The 7,112-nt window shown below is 34.4% G+C and overlaps 1 non-coding gene across 1 annotated transcript; it reads right to left on the reverse strand.

The window, feature by feature from the left end:
- Positions 1–6,801: 6,801 nt before the first annotated feature.
- Positions 6,802–6,881, reverse strand: TRNAL-UAG (transfer RNA leucine (anticodon UAG)). The gene has a single exon. It is a non-coding gene; the product is annotated as a tRNA-Leu (tRNA).
- Between the last annotated feature and the right edge of the window lie 231 nt (positions 6,882–7,112).

A 7,112-nucleotide genomic window follows, 5' to 3' on the forward strand; every position in this document is an offset into this window, starting at 1 on the left:
AAGGGAAATGCAATCTACCACTGAAGTAGGAAGCTGAAATGGCAATTTGAATTGCTTTTCTAATATGGTGTGTGTAGAACAGAAGTAATATAACAATCAAGAATAAAATCTGCTTTTTTCGAATGCTTATCTTGCCAATTCGTATAACTTGCTGCTTGCTGGCTTTTATATAGTTCCGAAACCTGGATATGATTGGGGAGTAAAAGGTGAAACAATATCTCACAGACTTGGAGCAATCGGCCCTTTGGTCGAAAGATAGATATCGTAGAAAGTTATAAAAAAATAAGAGGCGATCAAAAGTAACGAAGCTTGGTAAGTAGTACTCGAAGTCCTGCAATACCAACAGCAGCGTATTCGCGTAGAAGTAGAAGTATAGTCTATTCAAGACAGCAGTGAACCTACGTGATCTGAATTGCTGATGCTGCAATCGCAATGTTGCTGCATCAACTCTGAGTTTTAGTACATTTTGAATTTGATATGTAACAAAATTCTAATCTAAATAAAATAATTAAACAAAAATGGTATCGAATATAATTTATTTTAACATTATAGTTCCTATAATGCATATATTAGCAAAGAACTTAAAACTACATTTAATTATACAGCCCCAATAATTTATAGGTTATTGTATTAAGTTGATTTAATACATTTAAATTAAATTTTTTTCCACACTAGTCTAGGTAGAGTTCTAGGCGCGTTTTTATGCAGTGGTATCCAACGAAGGCCTAATCCACCTAATTAACATTTGTATATCTGGATAATGTATTTTACTTTTATTAGATAGCATATTTATCTTTTACACTTAGTTCTTGTTTCCTTCTAAAGCCATTCTGATATTACTTTATTTCCCCTTAGTTTGTTCTGTTACTACCTGTATAAATTTTTCTTGATAAAACTAGATTTAGTCACCGCATTTTCCTTAGTGCTTTTGACATATCTTCAAAACAGTTGGTATTATTTTTCTACTTATACATTTTAACCAAACATTCATGTATATTGTGATAAAACTTTCACACTCTATAACACAAGTTCCTACAGTTAAAATATATTAGTTATATACTGACCTTCAGATGTTTTCTCTTTCATCACCCTGTTTTCGTAATTGCCAACATTGAATCACAAACCAACATTCATGGAGTTTTATTCAATCACTGTCACTTTCGGAATCACTACTCAAGTAAATCACTAAGCTGTTTATTTTGAACCTATCAAAAAATTGCTCATGGTTCCACAATTTTTCCGTTTCTTCTTCAATTTGTCTGATCGAGCTCATCCAAACCCAAACTGTTACTGTCGACAATGCTTAATCCCATTAAATCAAGACAGTTCTATTTTGAATATGTTTCTCAACATGAATGTCTATTGTGATAATTGTGATCTTTATTGCATTACCCCATATCGACTAAATGTGATTAAATATGTAGTGATAGGGAGGAAGGATCAGTGCCCATAAAGTCCAACAATCGGATCTACCATGCATCCTTTCTCAGGCTTATTTATAAAAATTTATATTACATAAAATGCAATTAAATGTTTCATTTATATTTACCAAGTAAGAATTTTAAATAGTTCATTCTTTAACATGGTTTCTTTAAAAGTTATTTTATGTAAGTTAAGCAATTTCTTAATTGTAGCCTTTGTTGATGCACTTGTTCGGATTATCTCTCCCAGTGTACTATGATATGGTGCATTGTCTATAACAATAACTAATGGTTCTTTGAGAGCTGATTTCATTCACACTATTGCAAAAACAAGTTATGGTTCATTCCTCCATGGTAGTCACCCTTGGTCTTAGAGGAAAACATTAATTCTGCACCAGGAATAAAACCATTCCTCTTTTCACCATGAAGAACTATATGTCTGCAATTAATTATGAATAAATATTATGACCAACAAAACCTCATCCAATGTTATTCCAACGTTTACCTTTTTCCATCAACTTTTGTGGACTTTTCACTATATTAATTATTATCTTGTGATAAGTGACTCAATGTACCAGTCTGAAATATCAATGTTTCACCGAAATTTACAAATTGATATAATAAATCTTCCTTATTATGTTATATGTTTTGAAAAAATATATTCTTTTCAAAAACAATGCATCACTTTAATCCCATGTTACTCAACAGTGTATGAAGTGACCATGTCCGTACTAATATTCAGTGCAGCTGCAACACGTTAAAAATATTTTCAATAAATACCACCGCAATTAATATTTAACAGTAACAATATTTAAATCTATAACACATTGTACTGGCAAGAGGTGGAGTCCCCCATTATCTCGCGCCTGTTCGAAATAACTGATTACAAACGCAATCAGTTTTTGACTCTGACTGTGTGACGGCATTTTAAACTAAACTAATGATAAGGGGTGATTTGAAATTTATAAAAACAAAGTGTTGAAATAACGCTTGCCGGTTTATACCCGTAATAATAATGTTTTGAAGAATTTTACTGGCTCATTGAAATGAGAATGAAAGTATTTTTTGACTGTAAAATGCACTACACATAATATATTTTTAAATATACTCGATTTTATTAGTCCAAAATCAATACGAATAAATTACTTTGGGCCGGTAAAAACATATTATATTTGTTAGTATCTTAATCATACACAAACCCTATAAATGTAGAGCCAAACTGTTTAAGGAATGTGTCGTCCTTATTACGGCGATGAGAATATGGTAGAAATTTTATTGTTAGAGGAGGTGCGCAACCTTCGGGGCGTCAGCCGCCATCTTTACGACATACACAAACGTTGGCCGAGCTCGATTTTTACACAATTCAACGTCAACACGGCCGATCACATTCAGCTACATCGGTTTTTGTTCAAGTTTCCTCCCGCCACGACTCTATGAACACGACCGCTCATCCTATTTATTGCACAATTGTCGTCGTTTTTTTCTCGCATTCTCTCCTCTCTCTCTGTCTCACGCGCCGTCCCGCCGACTCGTCCTGTCTTTTCCCTTTAATTTTTTTATCCTCCTCTCGTTGTTCTGTTGTTCTTTTTGTTCGTACTCGCTTACAAAATTGATCTGCCCGTTATCGCGGCGATAATTTTCGTCGCCGGTCGCAAGACGTACTATTTCAATAAGTTTTTGCTTGTGTTTCGTGTCTTGTCCAAGCGGCGGACGTAGGCCGATCTCCTCGCGGTCTTAGAAGAAGAACGAGCGCGCGAGGATGGAAAAGTGCAAATAGCCATATCGAGCTCAATAGAGATAGTTATCGGTGATCGATAAACATTTTTGCGCTAATCCCTTATAAAACTGTGTGTGCGTGTCTTTATAACATCAATGTTTCGCATATCAGCTTATTTGTTTTTATCAGATCTGTTAAAATGAAGATATTTGTATATAGGTATTTTTAAAACTTTTTTTTAAACGTATTTATTAGATTATTGCTAGTCGTTGCCGACTAACATATAATTTATCCTTACATTAATTTAAATCTTGGTATATATCTAGGAGAAATCATCGGCCTTATATTAATCTCTGTTGTCATAATGATTATGTATTAAAACTACTGTTTTTTTTATCAAACACTCCTCACTACACTACACAAAATCCAATGTTACTCGTATGATTCTTTTGAGTCTGTGTTCTGTTCTGGTGTTATCCAAGAGTTGTATTATTTAGATATTAACATGAGAACCTCCTCCTATCTCCCTGCATTTCTTTTGATTTTCTTGGTGAGAGCGATATCTGAAGGTCTCCATGTAAGTAATCAATTCTGTAGTGTCTCGGTGTATCTACAATATATCACAGGTCTTATAATACAGGACACTTCAGCCCTATGACCGATTCGTTCTCCTTCAAGTAATCCATGTAATGTCCATACCAGATAACGAAGGCCATCACCTTTCCTGCTGATAGAACAGTCTTCGGGTTCTTCAGTGTACGTTCACCGGGTGAAGTCCACTGTTTCGACTATTTCTTGGTCTATGGTGTATTTTAGTAGATCCATGTTTCGTCAATTGTCACGAAACGATGAAGAAACTCCTTCAGATTCCACGTAATCAGTGTCAAACACTACTCTGAAGTCGTGTCACAGTTGCACTTTGTTGTCCGAAGTGAGACAACCATTGCGCCAACAGCATTCTCATGGCCAAAATTTCATGGCGGATATGACCGATGCGATATTGACGTTCTTACTGTCTCATCTATCTTCAATAAAGAAATATTTTGAAGAAAATATTGAGGCTTGAAATTGTCATTATCAATGCAGAACAGATTCTGAGGGAGAGATTCTACTTCGCTACTAATACGCTGCTACTGGTACCGCCGAAATTCGAATATTCTTTACCAAATCTCGCCACAGTTGGCGATCGATTTCAATAATTCTTGCCTCGAACAACGCTAGTCTTTTATTTTGCAGGTCGCTTTCTATGATCTTGACAATTCCCTCTTCGGAGGTGTCGTTAACTTTTCATTCAGAATATGTCATTCAGAAAGAAACAAGAATTAAGCGTAAAAGTTAAATATGTTCTCTATTGAAAGTAAAATATATTACTTGGATATACAATTACTAATCAGGTAGACTAGGAGATACCAAGGCATATAAAATGCCCCTAGAACTCCATCTAATAGGTGCTATGGAAAAGAGTTCAGTGTAAATATAATAAAACACAACACTAATCTAAAAAAAAAGTATTATAACTTTATAATTAGTTGTTTTTAATGTCCTACGATAATATATATTTAATGTAACATAATGTTAAAATATATTACATTTGATCCCAGAATTTATCTTTAATTATTTTATGTAGATTAGAATTTTGTTAATTAACTGAAATTCAGATTTGATGCTTTGACATCGTCGATGCACATGACGTGAGTTCATTGTTTCATTGAACGATATGTATATACATATATACATACATATATATATATATATATATATATATATATATATATATATATATATATATATATATATATTTGAAGAGCTTATTGATAAATCCACTCAAGACATCTTGATATAATTAATCTTCTTCCTTCACAGGATCCCGATCCGAGCCATCAAACGTCAGATTTATAAGCGTTAATGAGAGCCATCAATATTAGATCAAAGTTTAATAGGAAAAGATCGTACAGCGGCGTCCAACTCGTCGGCTATAAGTCAACAATTATCAAACTCCCCAGAGACACGAAAACCTATCTGATTCTCCGGCCAGCTTTAGTCAGAACTTCCATCCGCATCCATCCATCCCCCCCTTTATCCCGCGTCCCCCGCGCTCCATGATGTTTCCAATCACGGCGGAGGAGCCACAATTAATCCTCCCTTTATAGTTGATGGAATTTGGTGTTATTGCTGGAGTTTTCTCTATCTCGGACGTGTTTAGTATGTTTCGGCCGCAGCTAAATCCCTACGAAGGTCGTAAGGTTAGTATTTCATCGATGGGAACAATGTATTCTTTAATCTGCAACTTTTTTCGTATCAGCAGATTGCAAGTCCTCGGGGGAGATTCTCCCTCGAACGTAATGAAACCGTGTCTCACTCCAAGTTTTTTATTGCACTGTAACGCATTTATGGAGGTAATAAAATGTTTAGAAATTATTTACATTTTTAACATATATTGGGTGCTTGTATGTAATATGTTCAGCGATACCTATTTGTGAAAATGCGAAGTATCATTTTGACAACAATTAAACAACCTAACCTAATAATAGTTCTTCAATTAGTATCATTGAGTTATTCAGTTTAGACATGTTATATAATACGGGTCTGACTAACCGGCCATCTATTTGAAAAAATGCTGAATGGTGAATAACTGAGACGGAGGGGTCTGTTTTCTAATAGATAAGAACCCTCAGTGTCGCTTTGTATCTTTTTATGCATTGTGCACTTTTTTGTATAATACCCTTTCACAAAATTTAACTCATATACGCTAATCATGGGGCGCTCAAATTTACATTTTCGACCTTTTCGACATAGAAATGTTAATTTTGATGCCATCAACAAAGGACGACCTAGAGGTCTAGCAACAACAAAATAGTTGGCACATAACAAGTCGCAAGACAAGACTCCAGCTCAATCTCTCTAATGTTCAATTATAAGAGAGCACAGTTATAGGAATAATGGGTTTTCAAACGTTCAGATATAATAGGAAAGATCAAAGAGAAGGCCTACCATACGAATTAACTGAAAATTCCATTTCGAACCACATTAATATCGCGATTTCATTGCTTCCAAGCAAAGAAGGTTTTTTGTTGAGTGTTATGATTGGCGATTACAAATGGATCTCCTACGGCAATTATAAGTGTAAAAATGCATAGGTTAGTTTCCAGGAGAGCTATGGGTCTGGGTATCATGGTACAAAAAAGGTGTAGTTTATTATGAGTTGCTAAAACCAAATGAAACTATTACTGCTGTCATGTCTGCTGACGCGAAATAAATAAATTAAACGACCTGTTGCAAAAATATCCGCAAAAACTAGTAACAGAAGCAAAGTAATCCTCTTACTTGACAACACTCTGCCATGTTATATGCTTTGTAAAGATTACACTGCTGCAGTCCAAATTAGAATTTCTACTAGACCCAGCGTACTCACCAGGTATAGTGTCTTCTGTTTATCATTTATTCAGGTCGATGGAGCAAGACTTGACTGCCACACTATATTCTGAATAAGTGCTAAAATGGTTTTATTATTTGATTGCTACCAAATCAACATCGTTCTTTGGAAACTGAATTATCAAAAAAATTAAGCACCCTTGACGAATATCAGTTCATTTTATTATACATTCAAATTTTTTCGTAATACTGTACATTATATTTTTAGGTTGTATGATTTAGAAAAAGTTGTGACAGCGGTGGGATTCGAACCCACGCCCTTGCGGACTGGTGCCTAAAACCAGCGCCTTAGACCACTCGGCCACGCTGCCGTGCCCTCTTGTTAATAATAAAGATTAATGAATGATTTTTTAAATTTATCAATCAAAACAATTGAATTAAAAAAAAATATGAATAATAAGAATCTCACAAATTGTATAAAAAGTTTAATTCAGAACCACTCTTGCCAATTACAGACAGAAATTATTTAGTTAATCAGTAATGTAGATATGACGTAATAATAAGCCTGAAAATATTGATAACATTTCATACTACATAAAACA

Source organism: Rhynchophorus ferrugineus, unplaced genomic scaffold (assembly GCF_030347505.1).
Source record: "Rhynchophorus ferrugineus isolate W39M unplaced genomic scaffold, kcgeb_rfMv2 rfM9, whole genome shotgun sequence".
NCBI lineage: Eukaryota > Metazoa > Arthropoda > Insecta > Coleoptera > Curculionidae > Rhynchophorus > Rhynchophorus ferrugineus.